At 33.5% G+C, this 19,607-nt stretch overlaps 1 long non-coding RNA gene across 7 annotated transcripts in view; it reads right to left on the bottom strand.

Moving 5' to 3' along the window:
• Positions 1-19,607, bottom strand: part of LOC118152959 (uncharacterized) — a 328,047-nt gene that overhangs the window by 94,675 nt on the left and 213,765 nt on the right. For all 7 annotated transcript variants that reach the window (XR_013525713.1, XR_013525710.1, XR_013525709.1 and 4 more), the window contains one exon: positions 4,677-4,935. This is a non-coding gene — a long non-coding RNA (uncharacterized LOC118152959). The remainder of the gene's footprint in view (positions 1-4,676; positions 4,936-19,607) is intronic.

Here is a 19,607-nt window from a genome sequence, read left to right as displayed (position 1 = left end):
GAATGAGAAGTTTCTTCAAATACAAGTTAAAACCAAAAACAGGCTATAATGAGGACACAACTATGGGACAAAGGCAGTTATCTCTTACCATATAGTTTATGGTAAGAATTGGCTACTTAAAAACTTTATTATATGTGGGATGGAAAAAAAAGTTCCTCTTCAAAGTTTCCTTTCTTGTTTAAGAAAAATAGTTTGTTTTAAACACTTTCTTCCAAAGCCTTTTTGCCTTTTCGTTGAAAGTACAATCCTATGTAGCTGTTCAACATGCTTACAGGTGGGTAATACATTCTATGTCCTTGTTCTTTAACCAAGTTATCTGTGCTGGAAATGCTCACAGGCATGTCCCAGCTCACAGCTCATGTCCCTTCCTTATTTGGACTACGGTTTTTTGCTTTCCATTGCTTTTACCTATTTAGAAAAGTTTCAACTTATTAGCCAATCGGATTATAGTTTAGATTGTGAGGTCTGGCTCCAGCCAACGGAGATCAGACACAGCAGTAAGGACAACCCCAACTGCGTAAGAAATAAATATGTCTGCTTTCCTTTGTTTGTTGTACTCTCATGGCAAGATTGCTAGTGGGAGTACCCTTTATGCAGGAAGTAGAAAGAATTGTTTTGCTGAGAGATCCTTTGTTTCAGTACTAATTTTTCTCTGTAACACCAAAAAGAAAAATGTTATACATAACATTATATTTTTAAACTGGTAAATGCAGTGTAATTTTCTATAGATATAACCATGGGCCAAAACTGAGGTTTTATAAAATTACTTTAATAAATTCTGATAACCCATTTATGTATTTTATTCAAAGAAGTCTAATTCTGCATGTAAAGTTTAAGTGATTAGACCAAGAGCATACACTTAAATGTATCTACATATTATGTACTAAAGAAGAAACCATATATGTTTGTGGTGATGCATTAGAAGTTGAAAAGCTGGATCTGCATCTTCAATCCATTCTTGTCAAAGATTCTGATATTTCCAAAGTCTATGTAAATATACATGGATTTTCCTCCATTAGGTAAAAATAACATGTGTGAAGATGAAATAGCACAAGAATGTATCCATACAACATTCATATGGATAATTTGAGAAGTATAATATGGCATATAATTTCTAAAATATGGAAAAGGTGTTTGATATATACATATATATCTCCTATGAATCTGACAAATTATAATATATAATAATACACAGGCCTCTTATAGCACCTTGTTCCTGAAATTCTTAAGGGATTTTCACATTGGTTATCTCATTTGTTTACACAACATTCCTGTGAGCTGGAAAATATTACCATACTGTGATATCCTTTTAACAAGGAGTGCTTTGGAAGCTACATTTTCAACTACAGAATGGCTCAATCAATGACAGAAGGCAGCTTTAGGAAAAATTGTAGATATACCACTGTGGATACTATCCACTTAAAAATATTCTCCACAATATATTTATCAGCATTGTCTGGTATATAAAGTGGTAAGAGAGTACTTTTTACACTGAATTATATAACAACTCCTAATCTCCCCAACATTGGATTAAATTGGATTAAGCATGTGGTAGGAACAGTAATAATAAAATTAGTAATGGAAATGATGGAGGTGGGTAAAGACTAAACCAAATTCTATATAGTTCCCAATATTCAGAAAGATGTCTAAAAAATACTTGGATTTCAATATTACATGAAGATTGAGGCCTTTGTTCATTGTTTTTTTGATGGAAAAGAAAAGAAATCTGAAGGCTTTGCCAGATTTTTCAGTGGGATGCTTCTGACAAGTGATCAAATCATTGAACACTCTTCTTGAAAAATAATGTTCAGACGTAGTCTAAGTATACGCCCTGTGACAGCATGAACAACCTTTCCTCTATGTTGACATTCATTCTAATAATAGAAAATGTAGACAGAATATCTAACACCCTCACCACACCAAAAAAGACCGTGACTTCATGTCTGTGATATAAAATTCTTATTAATGGAAATACTCTCATTTTTTAAAAATGGTTTTGAAACTGCATTTTTACTTCTGATTACATGTTACCAAAACAATAAGAAGTGTGGTAGATAGAAGCACAATGAAACTTAAGAAATAATAGTATTATTCAAACAATTGTAAACGTTGCCTAGTAAAATGATGGCACCCATTACATCAGGAAATTGACATATTTTATAGAAATATATACACAAATAGCTTGTCAATGCTTCTAAAATTAGAGATACATTTTAAAGTAATTTTTAGTATGAAAATTTTCAAATACACAAAAGTACACAGTATATTATAAAGATTTTTCTTGCACCCATCACTACAGCCAACTTGATGTTATGGAGATCCTACCACATTAATCACTTGCTTAAGTAAACAGATTATTTTAAAGAAAATCCCCATTTCATATCAGTTAGCAGTAAATGACTTCAGTATATATACCTAAGATCTATAAGATATTTTTCTAAGACATACTCCATATTATCAAACCATTCAAACATTAGCAACAATTTCTTGTTATCAATTGAGTTAGTATTTCAGGTTTCTCTCATCATCTACTTTTTAATTGTTTATAAAATGTTCATATAATACAATCAGTTGATGTACCTCAGTCTTTTTTTTAATCAGTAAGTTAACCCTCCATTCTGCTTTCTATTCCTTGTGACTCATTTTTAAGGTAGCCGGGCCATTGCCATGACAACAATTTTGTTCATTTCGTAACTGTCTAGTTATACTCCATGCCACTCTATTACTTATATTTCTTCTAAATTCATAAGTAGATATATGACTTCTGTTTGATCTAAGTCAGATTTGAGTTTTTTATAAGAATGCCTATTTTCTCCTAGTTGTAAGACTCAAAATCTTTGTAACTACGTATCAATGAAAGACTATGTACTTTGTGCCTAATTAAATCTCATTAAGTTTTAGTTCTACCCTTTACTAGCTTTAGTGTCTGACCCGAAGCAAATTGTATACTTATTTGTCACTCAGCTTCCACACAGTATGCTTCTTGTTTCTTCTCTCACTTCAATGCACTGTGATCTTTAAAAAATCGTTTTAGTTTGTCATTATTGAAACACATGCCTTTTCCTCCGTAACTTTTTTCTGTAAGAATGGGAGGAATAATTCTGCTGTGAGACTATTGGCAGGTTATCTTTTATAAAATGTTTTGGTGTCTGATTATTGACCTACAGAGGTAAAGAAGTATCGTCAAAACATGATTTTTTTTTTTTTTTTTTTTTAGTAGCTAAACATACACTAATAGGATAGGGGCTACAAGGTATTATAATTATTTTCTGTTAATATTTTATGAAAGAATGTGTTGAAACAGGCCATCTTGCAACCCTCTGATAAGTCATGAGAGTGAAATACATGCAGCTAACTTAGCAGAGGCAAGGATGGTTTTCATAGAGTCTGATGCGAGAGGAGTTACAACTTTGGAGATCAAAGCATTTTGGGGCTGAACAACAACAACAAAAGACTAAGGTGAATCTGTTTGGAATTACATACCGTTTATTTTGGGGAGAAACTGCAACTGCTTTTTTTAATGTTTGTGTGTTATTATTATACATTAGTCACATCTAATGACTTGTTTTCTGTTTTTTGTTTGTTTGTTGGTTTGAGATGGAGCTCTCGCCAAACTAAAGTGCAGTGGCGCGAACTCGAACTGGGCTTACTGCAACCTGCGCCTCCCAGGTTCAAACATTTCTCTGCCTCAGCCTCCTGAGTAACTGGGACGACAAGCGCGGACCACCATGCCCATCTAATTTTTTGTATTTTAGTAGAGACGGGGTTTCACCATGTTTGCCAGGATGGTCTCAATCTCCTGACCTCGTGATCCGCTCACATTGGCCTCCCAAAGTGCTGAGATTACAGGAGTGAGCCACTGCTACTGGCCGTTATGATTTGTTTTAAGCAGAGTCTGAATCATAAATTGTAATTTTTTAAAGTGAAAGAGTTTTTAATTATTTTTGTATGTACATCTATCTTATGTTCTGGCTATGTAACCCATAATTGTACACTTCAGAGTGGTAAGTGATATCCAAAGCATTTCTAAAAAAGCACAGGTTAACCCTATTTTAGTGGCTCAAATGTCGTAAAACACACATACCACATGATAAACATTTATTGAGCACAGAAAAAGCCAAATAGTACAAAGTCCTAAAAATCACATAATTTCAAAACACTGAAGGAATTGGGGACTTTAAACCAAACACAACGAATTGGCTTGGACCAAATTCTTCATTCACAAAATAATCTGTCTTCATAGTTTTAAAAAGGATTGTGACTTATCAAGTGCAATTATGTCTATATTACATAAAAGTGAGAGATTCTTAAAAATAGAAAGAGTTAAAGAACAGACTAATTTTACTTAATATGTGAAATATTTCTATCATTTGAGTTGATTCAAAACAAAGTCAATTCTTTCTAGGTCTCACTTAACTATAGCTAATTTGCACACATATGGTACTATTGCACAGCTCAGTGATGGATCAAATAATGAAACTGATTGTTTTGTCATTGTATTTTTGTGTCCCCTCAACATTCATATAGTGAAACCCTATCTCTCAATGTGACGGTATTAGTAGGTAGGTCTTTGACAGATAATTAGACAAAGCTATTGGGGCCCTCACGAATGGGATTCGAGCTCATAAAGAAAGAAAAAGAAAAAAAAGAAAGAAGAGGCACTAGAGCTTGCTTACTTTTTCTCTTCTCTCTGCCATGTGCAGATGCAACTAGAAGACAGTCATCGGCAAACCAGGAATAGTGTCCTCACCAGACACTGGATCTTCAGGTACGTTAAAATGGGACCTCATGCCAGGTAGAATGGTGATCCTTAAAAAATCTGGAGACATCAGATGCTGGAGAGGATGTGGAGAAATAGGAACACTTCTACACTGCTGGTGGGAGCGTAAATTAGTTCAACCATTGTGGAAGACAGTGTGGCGATTCCTCAAGGACCTAGAAATAGAAATTCCATTTGATCCAGCAATCCCATTACTGGGTATATATCCAAAGGACTATAAATCGTTCTACTATAAGGACACATGCACACAAATGTTCATTGCAGCACTGTTTACAATAGCAAAGACCTGGAACCAACCCAAATGCCCATCGATGATAGACTGGACTGGGAAAATGTGGCACATATACACCATGGAATATTATGCAGCAATCAAAAATGTTGAGTTTGTATCCTTTGTAGGGACATGGATGAATCTGGAGAACATCATTCTCAGCAAACTGACGCAAGAACAGAAAATGAAATACCGCATATTCTCACTCATAGTTGGGTGATGAACAATGAGAACACATGGACACAGGGAAGGGAGCACTACACACTGGGATCTATTGGGGGGAATAGGGAAGGGACAGCAGAGGGGGAGAGCTGTGGAGGGATAGCCTGGGGAGAAATGCCAAATGTGGGTGAAGGGGAGTAAGGCAGCAAATCACACTGCCATGTGTGTACCTATGCAACTATCTTGCATGTTCTGCACATGTACCCCAAGACCTAAAATGCAACAAAAAAAAAATAGAAAAAAAAAATGGGACTTCTCAACCTCCATAACTGTGAGAGGAAAATGTGTGTTGCTTAGGCTACCCTGCCAGTCTATGGTAATTTGTTATAGCAGCCTTAACTAAGACATTGCCCTATCAATTTTTCTATTACTCTGAGGTTCTACTTCTGAGTGTCACTGATAATAGTATGCTTGGAAAGGTATACCTACAAGATTTAAGACAAAAAAAATAGTCCAACTGAAAAGAATACTTATTTTTATAATTTAAAATTGGAATGGAATCAAAGTGGATAATTCCGTGAAATACATATAAATTTATGGTTGAAATTAACTATATTTTTACTCTCTATTTCTATTTTGATTTGAAAAGTTACAATCATTACCCATTCTAGCTGTATCCTATGGTGAAATCTACTGGCATATTATAAAAGCTGTCAGAGGGAAAGAAATGTTGGCAAGCCATCAGTTGGCAAATGTGAACAGAGGTCTTGGCTCTGATCTTAAGGACAGACATTATCAATTTGGAGAAATGATTTTGTACACCATGGGTGTGTTTTATTTATTTATTTATTTGTGGTACAGATGTAAGTCAAATGCTTTATTTGCTAAAACATCTAAAACTAATTGTTTTTGTTCAAGAATAGATTAGAATGATCCAGAATTTTCCATAATGTATTCTTAAAAACTCAATATATAAGGCACATAATCAATTACAGCTTTAAAATCAAACAACAAGCTAACAAAGCACAAAAAACACAACACTTCATATTTATCAAATATGTGTGTCCTTTCTGAGAATTACTGGACTCAATCTGTAGAGAAGTAAGAAGTAGGTGGGATTCCTTCATACTGTCTTCCCTCAAATTCAGGGACCTAATTTTGCCAATGTAACATTTTGCAGATTGAAGAACAGGAATTATAGCCTTATTATTTAAAGGAAAGTTTGAGAATCAGAAAAGAAAAATATCTATAGAAAAATAGAATTTTTTCTTCCTTGAAATTATACCTTCATTAAAAACAGGCAAAAGTAAAGTTTAGACATGACTACTAGGTTCCAACTCTAGGTAGTGGCAATATAGGAATAAACAAATATCATCAGAGCCGTAAATTAATTAGACAAATAAGGAAATATAAATTGGTACAAGCTTTTAGGAGACAACATTTATTTAATGCTTTAAAAATTGTCATATAACTTAGGGATACAAATTTCTGTTTCAATAATTCACTGTAAGGATAAAATCATATACGTTTAGAAATGTTTATGTAGAGGATGGTGTGTGTGCATATCTGTGTATATGTAATTTGTACATGATTAATATACTATAGAAAATAATGCATTTATGCAAAAAATATGATACAGGCTCTCAAAAGCCTGTAGTAAGCTCATACTTTATAGTATGAGTACTTTTAAATAAGTGCAATTTCAGTAGAAAAATACATGTAGCGTGATCTAAATGTATGTAAGTTTAGATGTGTATTGATGTATTTAACTCAGTGATCATGTGCTAATTTTTTAATGAGAAAAATATTCCAGTTTATATCATAGTGATAAAGTATCGCGTATTACCCTTGAAGAGGGGGTAGGGACAACTGGAAAGCACATCAGTAATGAAATTCAAAAATATTGTAATTCCCTCAAGTTTTTTTTTAAGGCCCAAATAACCTATCCATATCATAGTTGTACCTTTTGGAACTTATACTTAGAGGACAGAATTGCTATCTCAGGTAAACAACTACTCTATGTGACTTGGAATCCAACATCATCAATGAATTTTAATTTTCTTAGTGTGACTCTTTCATATCATTGCATGTCACTGGAGAAAAATCATATTTAAGACATTTATAAAATATATTGTTGTAAAACAATGTCAGGAAGAAACAAAAATAATACTGGTTTGAATTTAAAATCTACCCCTCACCATTTGCATAATTTTAGGCAAATCACTACAACCTATTTTGTTTTATGCAACAAAAGAGCTCTTTATGTCTAAAATCTTTTCACATCTCAAAATTCTACATTTATTATGAGAAAACAAATTAGACATCAGAGCATAGGACTCAGGCATAGCTCATAGGCATAGCTCAGAAAATTCCCATGGAGTGTAAAGAAATTTAAAGAATTGAATGTGAAGATGAGGGAAGACATGGGTGTAAATACAAAAGAATAGTGAGTTTCAATATTATAAATAAAATTTTACTTTGCAAAATTTAAGATTACATTATCATTTTGTACTAATAAGGGAAAGGATGAAGCAGTTAATAATACCTGAAATGCTGACCACACAAAATATACCATGTATTATAACTTACGTACTTCTCGCAAACTTGGGTACAAAATTTATAAATAATCCCATTTTACCATTGGGAATTTAGGTGCAGGGCTGATAAGCAACATACTGCCAAAGTGCCTATAGTAGCAAGTGTCATGGCTAGATTTTCAAACCTTTCCTGCATATATTTCTACTGGACTGGAGTATAGAAAAGGAGGTAAGAAGGAGTATGCATTTCCATCCTGCTATTTTATGTTATAAAGACCCAGGTCGGTCATTTATGAAAATAATTCCTGGCAAAAATCAAACATATGTTTATGATTATAATAACACAATCCTCTATCAGAGTAAGAAATTTATTTCATACAATTTTATCAGCTCTCTCTCTCTATCTCCCCCCGCCCCCCACTCTGTCTCTCTCTCACTGTGTCTATATGTGTGTGTATATAGAGAGAGTCAGAGATCTTTAACCATTATGCCTTAGCTTAGTCCACTACAGAAATAACTTGCTTTTTCAAATGGTCAATTAAACACATATAATTACCAAGCCACAGGAAAAAAAACATCCTTAGTATGGGCCCTTATGCAATAGGCTATCATATAAACTAAGAAACATATTTTAGAATGAGAATATGAGTAGATATACGTAATAAACTTACTCAAATATCATAAAAGCAATTAAAAATAGTATTTATAGACTATGTCTCGTGAAACCAAAACACTATTTTTCTCTAGGAAATGACTTTATTGTGAATTATAGAGTTAAATGCCATACATTCATCGTATTCTGCCTAATTTTTCCCTTTTGAGAATCTATGAAGTAGTTTTAAGTAGCAAAGTCAACAACAGTTAACATGATTAAAATGGCATTTTAGTAAGTATTTTATTCCAACTTGTATTAATGTTTATTTAAAAATATTCTTGCATTGTGAATCCATCTGTTTCTTGCCTATTATGCTACCTAAATTTTATAATCGTAGGACTCAAGGGAGATTTTCACATAACTTTTTTCATGATATAGGAGCATTCTACATTTCATTCCAAAGAAATTATTTGATTCAAACTCCAAAGTAGCTGGGAAGAAACTGTTGATAAAATTAAAAACAGAGACTTCTTAAGTTTAAAGTTTTTTCTTACTGTAAGTGAATATATTATGAATTTCCTTCTCTTGACAGGAAAAAAACAAAAAAGATCTCCAGTCAGTCAATGAGTCACAGTTTTGAACTTTTAAATTTCTCACTAACACAGCAGCAATATTCTTTTGAATATATGACTTTCAAATCACCTTTTAAGCATATTGAAATCAATTAAACAATAAGGATATTCTCATTTACAAAAGAAATCAATCAGCTGTCATTTTTGATTGATTATTCTTAGTTGGAGTGGTATTTAATTTATGAATTTATTACACATTTTTCAACTACTATAAAATGGCATATGAATTAGGCGTGATGTCTCATAGTAAATGGACAAAAAAATTTAGTCATCTCTCAATACATTTTGTGAAGTCTTTCTTGAACCATAGGATCAGCTGTTATTGAAGAAGGTAGGTTATTTTTATTAAGCATTAAATAATATTGCCTTGCTATACTGTCAAGGACAAGCACAATAGCAAAAATTGAACCTAAAATGTGTGCCCAGGGCAAATTAAGCTAACTACTTTTTTGTATGCATATGATATTCAGAAAGACCATATGTGATACTTTTCACCGCAGAAACATGCTTTATATGACCTAAGTAAGCTTTGTGAATAAGGTCACCCTGACATATACCCCAACAACCCTCCACAGGTCACTGACCACTGACATTGTTCTAAATATAAATCAGAAAAATGCTTTCCATATTCACATTTTGAGAACCATCGATAACATAAGTAGTAAGATAGATATAGTCTTCACAGAGTGAATAAGAATTTTATCACTGGCATTGTTTGTAATTACTATAGTTGTCACTGAACCAAACTAGGCCTGGCTGCCTGCACACAATGGAAATCCATCAACACTGAAGCACTGGGTTTTGCAGTGCAGAAGGTTTATTGCAAGTGGACTGGCAAAGGGACGGGAGAAAACATTCAAATCTATCTTCCAGAGCTAGGAGCTGGGTAGGGTTTTATAAGCATAGGGCAATGAGGCATGGTCTAGTTGTTTCTTGGATTGATCTAAGCCAGGGCTCGATCTGATTGGACTCTGGATCCTGCCATGGGGTGTCTGCTTCTTAATTCAGCCCCCACTCTTCCTTCAGAGCACTTAGGTTCCACCTGTGGTTGCATGCTTGGTCCATCTGGGCATGCTCAGGTTATGTGACCTTCAATATGATGATTGAAAAACACTTCACAACTTTGTTACAAAGAAATTGATTCAGGTTGGTCTGACATTTAGTCAGCATTACTGTTATTTTTGAATTATCTGCCAACAATCCACTTTCTTATCATCTTCACGATATCAGACTGCTTTCTCTTTCCTCCACCCTTAATACACCACTGCTTGCTATCAGTATTTTTTTTATTAGTTTCCAAAAAGTAAAATCCTGTCTTCTTAGAAGTGTGGAAACCACATATTTTATTTAACAGTGAAGCTAAGTAGGAAATTCATTTTGATCTTTGGCAACTTCCTACAAACACTTTTATTTTTTTGCCTCTTGCATAAACCATTTTTTTTTAAAGACTGCTTCTTCTATGACACATTTAGCATTGCAGCTTTGTCTCTGGGAAGAATCTAGAAAAGCAAAGGTAAAATCTGCATGGTTGCTAGAGATTGGGAATGGAAAAAAAGAAAATGAACTTTAAATGTATCAATGAGTGTTTTCTTCATAATGTGGAAGTAAATTTTTATTAAAATTTATTTTAATAAAAAAAGCATGGGCTGTTGCAACTGGTATGGAAGTGGCACATGGTCACGGTATCTATTTTTGTTATCATGAAAAGAGCAGGAATTGTTTCAGTTGCATTAACCTACAGTTAGCCAAAAAAAAAAAAAAAAAAAAAAAAAGTCTAAAAATGGGAGGGGAGAGCATTTATTTAAACTCTGTTATGTGCCAAAGTTTGTGGCAGCCATATAACATGTGTTATTTCACATAACATTTTCAATAATCTTGTAAAGTGTTTATCTTCATCTTGATTTCATAGATAGGTAAACTGGAGACCAAAAATTTTTAAGCCCTTGCCAAACCTCCCAGAGCTAGTAAGTTGCATATAGAATTTGTAGCAAGGTCAGCCTAACAGTTTGTTCTCATCTCATTGCACCCAAAATGCAAAGATTTAGAAGAAAATGTATATGAGGGTTGAGTCTCAGCTCCTAAAAAAATCCTTATGGGAAAACTAAGGCAATAATGAATAATAATAATTCTTATTGCATGTTCATTATATTTTAGTTTGCAGTGGGAGAATTCCTATCTCTGATTAAGGAAGGTAGGAAAAATTGGTAACTGATGAATTATTTCACAATCTCACCTCAATTAACTGTTATCACTAAAGAACCAAATGATTCATCCAACCAAAGTCTTCAGTCTGTGTGTGTGTGTGTGTGTGTGTGTGTGTGTGTGAGAGAGAGAGAGAGAGAGAGAGAGAGAGATTGTGAAGGTGTGAAACATATTGAATAATTGAATAGAAAAATCTTTCAAAAATGTGTATAAATTCTATAATCTTTAATATGTATTTTAATATGTATATTTTTAAGGTATCTTAAAAATGCAGGCTGGGTGCAGTAGCTCACACCTTAAAAATGCAGACTCCCAGCACTTTGAGGCCGAGGCGGGCAGATCACTTGAGATCAGGAGTTTGAGACCAGCCTGGCCAACATGGTGAAACCCTGTCTCTACTAAAAATACAAAAAATTAGCTGGGTGTGGTTGGTGGTGCATGCCTGCAATCCCAGCTACTAGGGAGGTTGAGGCAGGAGAATCACTTACACCCAGGAGATGAAGGTTGCAGTGAGCTGAGGTTGTGCCACTGCACTCCAGTCTGGGTGACAGAGTGAGACTGTTTGAAGTAAACAACAAACAAAAAATACAAAGTCAGAATTAAGACCACTTACTGTTTGTTAAAAAGGAACAAAATCATAGGAATCTGCATAATTTAATGTTTCACACTTTTGTCATTACACAATTAATATGCCTATTACTATTAATAATTATGCTTTTTGAAGAGAACATTCAGGGTTCGATGAAAAAGGGTGTCTGCTATTCACAATAGCAAAGACATGGAATTAACTCAAATGCCCATCAATGATAGACTGGATAAATGAAATGTGGTACATATATACCATGGAATACTATGTAGCCATAAAAAAGAACAAGATCATATCCCTTGCAGGGACCTGGATGCAGCTGGAGTCCATTATCCTTGTCACACTAACACAGGAACAGAAAACCAGACACCACATGTTCTTACTTCTAAGAGGGAGCTGAACAATGGGAACTCGTGTACACAGAGGTGAGAACAACACACACTTGGGCTTATCAGGGGCCAGGGGGAGGTAGATAATCAGGATAAATAGCTAATGCATGTGGACTTAATATTTTGGTGATGGGTTGATAGGTGCAGTAAACCACCATGGCACAAGTTTACCTATGTAACAAACCTGCACATCCTACACATGTATCCTGAAACTTAAAATAAATAAAATTAAATTTTAAAAAGTAATAAAATGAAAAAAAAAATGAAAGAGTGGTATGAACATAACCTTAAACTATGTTTATGGAGTAAATGAAACAGCATCAAAAATTAACAATATAAAACCATGTTTAGAATACTAATCCAAAGATCTCAGTCTTTAATAATATTTCCACCAGAAAATTTCAGTATTCAAATATATTTGGCAACAGAAATTCAGAAAAATTTCATTATCCAATGTTTTCTTTGTTGTCTATTACAACAAAAATATACCTCTCTGAGATACTCCATTGTAACAGAATGAAGGAAACCACTAGATAATGTTAAATCAAAATACCCTAAATTGCATTAATAAAATTGTAGGCTTACAGTGTACTAAGAGGATAATCACCTCTCAGTTTCAGTGAGAAAAGCCATATGTTTACCTAGTCTACTCTGGGAGAACTCGTTTCGTAATGCCTTCCGAGAAATGCTTCTCCCAAGAAACAGACATATTTTGAAAAACATAAAAAAAGAAGCAATATGCATAAAACCCAATGTAAATTTAAGAACATGTTGCTCTAAACTTATTGCCAAAATGTATTTTATTTAGTGCCAATCCATTCCTTTTCGGGGGGGGCCGTCAATTCGGACTCAAACCTTCGAAAGGCTATTGAAAAATTGCTGATCCCTTCAATCTTCAAGGTATTCTACAAATTCTGCCCTGTTCATCATGTGAAAAATGTATTCAGCTAAAGTCGAAATTACAAAATGATGATTAGCCCTCTGTTAAATTATGATGTTAATAATCAGAGCTTAGAAAAATAACACAAAAATACTTAAACATATTTTTGATTCAATTGTATTTGCTTGCATGAAAAAACATTTGATAACAATGAAATAGACAACTTAGTTTTCTATAAAGTTTTGAAACTGTAATAAAATGCTGTACTGTAAATCCAAGATGACCTGCAAAACTCAGGGGGAAAGTGAATATGATCTCTTTCCAGTTATTCTAGCAGAGACAATATAATTTTTGAACTTCCTGACAGCTCTATTGCTTTCTCTACCACGAGCTGGCAATGTGTTACTGGTGCCTTCATCAAGAAATGTTCTTTCACCTAATGCTGCAAAGTCAAAATTTCACCTATCATGTGTGTATGACACTGTAGCTTGAAAAAGACAGAACAAATTGAACTACACTGAAAACAGACAGGAATTATACATTAATAGTAGCAAATTAGTATTCTCTCCATGTCTTTTTATGTTTTAAACAGTGCTATTTTAAAAATTCTCTCAGATGAAAATATTTTCATTTTCAGAGAATGTGTTGTGCTGAATATATAAAGATATTTAAAAATTTTCTTGCAGACATCGTAGAAGTAGACTGAGCTTGCTGATCATGTTTAATACTTTAAAAATTAGCAAATATTGATTACTTGAATAAGAGGTCCTGTATGGGAAGAACACTGCTTTTTATTCATCTTTAGTGTTTTGACAATTTAAAACATATGGTTGAAAATAACAGGAAATTAATTTTTCCCATCACAAATTAAAAAAATGACATTACTACAGCTTTAAAATAACAGAAGATTCTAGCAAAAATAGTTTTACCATAAATACAAACATTATGCTATTATTAGATGTTATATTGATAGCCTTCCCAAGCTGGAATGTAATATTGTGCTTCAGGACAATGTATACAAAAATAAATGGAAAAAGTTTGATCCACATTTATGTCAAGTGTTTTGTTTGGAGAGTGTTCTATACAGAACAATTAACTTAAAAGGATCAAGTCCATGTGGAAAGGAAGACTATCAGAGGAGAATGCAAGGAAGGAAATGTTTTGCAGATGTACTGCATTTAAATTAATAAAATCTCATTAGGTTTTATGTTTGCCAATAACGGCTGGAAAAGTTACCATACATTGTAGGAACAATTACCCAAATCTTCACTGTCTCATTAGGTTTGTCATACTGTTTTCATTATAATACATTAGAACTTGCAAGTGAGCCTTCGGTAATGACATATTGTTCCAATTCTCCTTTCAGCAGGCTCTAAGATATTTTAGTATTTGTGCTATAAGCCAGCAGGTGTCTTCACTTTGCTTTTTCTGAATCAGTTTTATACACAGACCTCCAGACACAGAATGGAATGTAAAAGGGCTTTCAACAACCACATAAAACTGAGTCTGATCAGAGTAAAGCAATACACACTATTTTTATGATTTTATGGTAATTCAAGACACTAAAAATGTGCACCTTTAGAGTGTGTGTCTGCGCTAGTAAGAACTGTTAGTGAAAGCTGTATTAATGTAGATAAACCATGCAGTATATAAAGTTTAAAGATTTGCATAACAAATGGAAGACATAGAGCTGATTTGAATATCTAAAGCATTATAAACTTCAATAAGAACAACCAACACTGTTTGAGCTTTCAAGGCACTTGCATTCAAATGAGAAAGATTTAAAAAGGATACGATTTTTAAAATGCTTTGAAGCTTCCTATTAAAGGTCTTAGGCAGCTCAAGGTTAAAATAAATATTGGATTTAAGGTGGGTGAGAAAAGACTTAGGAGCGATTTAAAGTAGAAATCACTTAGCAGTGGAATAGAATGGATGTTTATAGTTAGTGTAATTGTCACCTGACCTTCAAAACACAAAGAGCCACTCTATGCTATCTGCAAGAATGAAAAAAAAAAGTTAGCCAAAAAAGACATCCAAATTTCTATCCTAATCATTTCTTAAAATTAGGGTAAATTATGACTCAAAAATATTTTTCCTAGAAAAGTAAATGGCCTCCTCCCAGAAGTGTAGCTCAATCTAAATGCTTGAAACAATAAAGATCACAGTACCTGTTAATGCACTAAGCTATCACTATAGTGAAATAGCTTTCTGTGATGTGTCCTTTTCTATAGCAAGTGAAAACTCACGGGTATCTACTCCTATCATTGTGCCAAATAAGGGAACAAAAGCTGTTGCTAAATGGGTTGCAATATTCTTAATAGTTCTGAGACACTGATTGGTGAATGTTGGGCAATTTTTTAATTGTATGATTGAAAGATAGAAAGTAAAGGCTAAAAGAACAATCTCTTATATCAGAAAGACTTTTAAAATGATCAAATGCTTTTTGACATTAGAATATACAAATGTGATTTTATGGGATATAAATGTACTAATTTATTTATAAGCACTTACATAATGCGTCATGCATATTTTACAGAATTACTATCAAAATACATAAAAATACATATTATACAGAAAGAAACAAAGCACAGGCCTTCCCTCAAGGAAAGAATAATGGTTTACCCAAACCCTCTGATTACAAATTACTTTATTTACAGTTCTTTAGAAAGAAAGGAAATGGCCATTCACCCACAGGCTCCTCTCCCACAGCACGCCACTGGTGACATTTCCTGTATGCCATGTGTGGACTGCTGGGAGAAGGTGGATTAATTTACTTTGCTTGAATTCTGCTGTGCCAGGACATCATTATAGCAGTTATCTAACAGGCATCTGAATTCTACAGAAAAGCATCTGCAACACACTTTTATTGCTAAGTTGGTTATAGTAATGAAACACTTTTATAACCACTATCTAATACAAAAAGAAAATGTTTTCTTCCAAGTATTTGTACCTAATGTATATGAAAGCACCAATGTGTACATTCCTGTACACATTGAATGAATGTTTATAGTTAAATTGTCATCTGACCTTCAAAAAACAGAGCAACCATCTATACCATCTGGAAGAATAAAAAAAAGTTAGCCAAATATGTATATCCCTGTACACATTGGTTATTATACATACTATTTGCAAATTCTTTTTTCCAATACACATGGCTGTTTTCAAAAGGACCCATCCAGGGGTCCTTTTTGATAAATTTAAAATCAAGCAAGATTTGAATATAGTTTGGAAAATTATATATGTAGACACACAGAGACACTTTTATATATATGTGTGTGTGTGTGTGTGTGTGTGTGTGTGTGTGTGTGTGTGTGTATGGCTGAAAATAGCAGAATAAAAAGATCTGGTCCTCAAACAGAGGCTTACTTACCTTTTGGCCTGTCACTTCTCGTACATGTCCTATCAATATTTCACACATATCTTGAGGGAATTGAACACCTATTTATTAACTGCTTAATCCACAAGCATGGATACAAAACATGGGTGACCTAAATGCCAGATGCTTTGTCAGGTCCTTTACCTATCTTAAGCATTTTATTACATACTTAGGAGTAAGAAACTATCATTCTCATCAACATTCCTATATACAGATGAGAAAACAAAGATACAATGAGGCTAACCAAGGTCAGATAGTGAGTGGCTTAAATGGGATTTGAAACCTAAATCTGTAGACTTGAAGATTTGAAGACTACATTCTTGACCATTAGTTGTACAGTCTTCAGAAGAATGCATTTGTGGTCAATACGAACTTTTTCACAGGAGGTGTTTTGAACTCTATTTCCAAACACTCTCTGTCTTGTCTCCTACTATTTCTCCCTCCCTCTCTCTCTCTCTGTCACTGTCTCTTTCACTCCCTCTCACTCTCATGCTCTTTCATATATATAAACATATATATCATTTACTTCTTGGTATATCATTTTTGTGTGTATGTCTGTGAAAGTTATTGAGGCACATTTAGCAACGGGTTTTTGCCGTTTGTCACACAGAAAGAATGATATGTCTATAAGCCATTATCTGTTTTTAAAGACATGATTTTATTTCTCCATTCATATACATGGGAAGAAGAGTTTATGAAGAGATTAATTTTTGAAGATTTCCATTCTTTATCATATGATAGGAATATAATAAATGCCTCAGCATTCTTCTGCTCTCCTCTCTTCAGTTATCCTCTCTAAATATCTAGGTTATTTCCGATAGTCCATGAGGACACCGGTAGTAAAGTTAGATCACTGCTTTTCAGTTCAGTTGTGGAGACATAGTCACAAAGGTTTGTATATAGTGATGAATTTTTTCCCACTGCATTTTTTTCTTGACTAGTATCAAAGTTTCTAGATAAGAGTATTATAGAAACAAAATATATATGCATGTGTGTTCATTGCAGCATTTTTTGCAATAGCAAATATATGGAATCAACATACATGCCCATCGATGATAGACTGCATAAAGAAAATGGGGAATATATATACTCTGAAATACTATGCAGCCCTAAAAAGAACAAGATTATGTCCTTTGCAAGAACATGAATGGAGTGGGAGGCCAATATCCTTAGCAAACTAACACAGGAACAGAAAACCAAATAATGCATATCCTCACTTATAAATGAGAGCTAAATGATGAGAACACATGGACACACAGAGGAGAACAACACACACTGGAGACTATCTGAGGGTAGAGGGTGGGAGGATGGAGAGGATCAGGAAAAATAACTAATGAATACTATGTTTAAAACCTCAATGGTGAGATAATCTGTACTACAAACCCCCATGACATAAGTTTACCTATGTTACAAAGCAGCACATGTACCCCGAACTTAAATAAAAGTTAAAATAAGTCAGGTTTGTTGGCTCATAACTGTAATGCCACCACTTTGGGAGGCCGAGGTGGAGTATCATTTGAGGCCAGGAATTCAAGACCAGCCTGGCCAGTATGGTGAAATCCATCTGTACTAAAGATACAAAAGTTAGCCTGGTGTGGTGGTACATGTCTTCAATTCCAGCTACTTGGGAGGCTGAGGTGGGAGAAGCACTTGAACCCAGGATGCAGAGGCTGCAGTGAGCCAAGATTGTGCCACTGCACTCCAGCCTGAGCAAGGGAGTGAGACCTTGTCTCAAAATGATAAATAAACAAACAAACAAACAAACAAACAAATAAATAAATAAAATGTAAGGTAATTGAAAGAAATGTTGTGATATGTTCATCAAGAGAAACTAGCTAGTAGGTACCCCTGAGCCTATAGCAGCTTCAAAATATTTTCCCAAGAAACATCTTGGCTTTAGGTACCTGTAAAAATAATGACATACGATTAGGATTACACTATTACCATGACCAGTCTTACTACATCTTCCGTTAAGGCTGGAGAAATGACACAAACATGGATATAGTATTATATATTTTCCTTAATGCTTTTTAGTTTTAGGCACACATACACACACACACACACACACACACACACACACACTTTATACCTTAAATGTATACTTTGATTTGTAAGCTATACATATGAAACATGCATTTTGATTGAACAACATTTTAAGAAATAAGTCCTTATTTTTCACTACATTATGAGACAAAAATTCCTAGGAATATACCAAGATATCTAATCTCATTATTGTTCTTAATAAACTTTATATCCTGATCAAGTTAAATTAACTTCTCTAGGCCTCATTTTCAGTTTTAATTTGGGGCTTAACATTTTTTGATTCTAAAATTCCAATAATTTTGCACTCTAATAATTAAAAAAATTTTTTTTTATAAATCTTTTTCATTCACAGGTTGTTCAATGTACTTTTTGTATAAGTTCAATCAGCCAATATTGCAGATTAGTAAGATACATTTTACAAACAAGTCTCAATTGACCACATAATCTAAGAATTGTAAGATATTTTAAAATTGATATTTTTATTAACACTGCATTGTTTTGCTTCTAAAATATTAAATATGCCTACTACTCTTAGTTTATCCAGGTATAAACTATGTCCTACTAGATCTAGTATTTACATGGACTTTGAAAATGACTTATATAACTGAGATGGTATTCAGATATACTTCCAGGTAAAGACATAAAAGCATACCCCAGTTTGGCTCATTTCAAAAACAAACAAACAAAAACTTTGTCTTGGTTTTATTTTTATTTTAAAATCAGCAGGCAAACTAAAATGTTGGTTCAAGCCTGTACTCAGCAGGTCTATATAGATTTTAATTAGTTAACTAATTAATTGATTATTTTTAAGTGGCAAGAAGACAATGGAGGTAAGAAAATAGAATCAAACACCTCCACTTTATTTTGAAAACAACTTATTTTTCTTGTAGTTTGGCTCTTAGTATTTACTAGAGTATGTCTTTGTTCATTTGCCTTTATAATGTTTTCCTGTTGGCTTGTTGGCATCTCATTACATTTAGTTTTATATTGCATTTCTAGTATAATAAATTAGTCCCTAATGTAAAATGACCAACACTTAGAAACAAACATAAAATTGAAAGTAACAAAATTGTTATTAGAGGGAAATCACCCATAATAAGGAAAATAGTAGACTAAATTGCTTTCAGTTTATTTATAAATATATACTTATTATG

Source organism: Callithrix jacchus, chromosome 1, assembly GCF_049354715.1.
Source record: "Callithrix jacchus isolate 240 chromosome 1, calJac240_pri, whole genome shotgun sequence".
Taxonomy (NCBI): Eukaryota; Metazoa; Chordata; class Mammalia; order Primates; family Cebidae; genus Callithrix; species Callithrix jacchus.
Note: the sequence above shows the minus strand (reverse complement) of the source record. Positions and strands in the feature narration are given on the sequence as shown.